This window comes from Chrysemys picta, chromosome 16, assembly GCF_011386835.1.
Source record: "Chrysemys picta bellii isolate R12L10 chromosome 16, ASM1138683v2, whole genome shotgun sequence".
NCBI lineage: Eukaryota > Metazoa > Chordata > Testudines > Emydidae > Chrysemys > Chrysemys picta.
The window spans coordinates 8,292,888-8,293,591 of NC_088806.1; the positions used below are offsets into that span (position 1 = coordinate 8,292,888).

The following is a 704-nucleotide window of genomic DNA, read 5'->3' on the forward strand; positions in this document are numbered from 1 at the left end:
TAAGTAATGCAAGCTTCAAACCCTGCACAGGTGTGGGCTGAAGTACATCAGCAGAAGATTGGGCTGGATGGGGTGGCAGGTTTGCATAATTTTGGTGGTGCCCAGAATGGGACCAAGAAAGCTGCCAGGACAGGTCTCTGGGCACCAGATCACCGTGCTTCTTCCAGTACACCCCTGGCTCCTTCCCTGCCCCAGTCACTGCTGTAGGAGGGTGCTCTATGCACTGAGCCTAAAGCTTTTCCAAGCCTTCTTAGCACAGTTGGTAGCGCGTCAGTCTCATAATCTGAAGGTCCTGAGTTCAAGCCTCAGAGAAGGCAATGGTTTTTGCTCCCTGCTTCAGATTTTCTAAAGGAAATCAGAAAAAAGAAACTATAGGAGAGTGGTTTCTAGACACCCTCCCACCCATCTAACACTAGGGTTACCATACGTCCGGATTTTCCTGGACATGTCCGGATTTTGGGGGCTCAAATCCCCGTCCGGGGGGAAATCCCCAAAAGCCAGGCATGTCCGGGAAAATCGGGAGGGAGGGAGGGCTCGGTGGTGCTCGGCCGGGGCCTCTTTGGCTGGAGTCGGCGGTTCGGGGCCGGGGCCGGGCTGGGCCGGGGTCGCAGGGCCGGGGGCATGGTGCCGGGCTGTGAGCCGGGCCGGGTGCGCGGTGCCGGGCCGGGGGCCAGGCCAGGCCAGGAGCCGGGGTCGCAGGGCCG

The 704-nt window shown here is 59.4% G+C and overlaps 1 non-coding gene across 1 annotated transcript; it reads left to right on the forward strand.

Moving 5' to 3' along the window:
* Positions 1–244: 244 nt before the first annotated feature.
* TRNAM-CAU (transfer RNA methionine (anticodon CAU)) lies at positions 245–317 on the forward strand. Its single transcript has one exon. It is a non-coding gene; the product is annotated as a tRNA-Met (tRNA).
* The last annotated feature ends 387 nt before the right edge of the window (positions 318–704 follow it).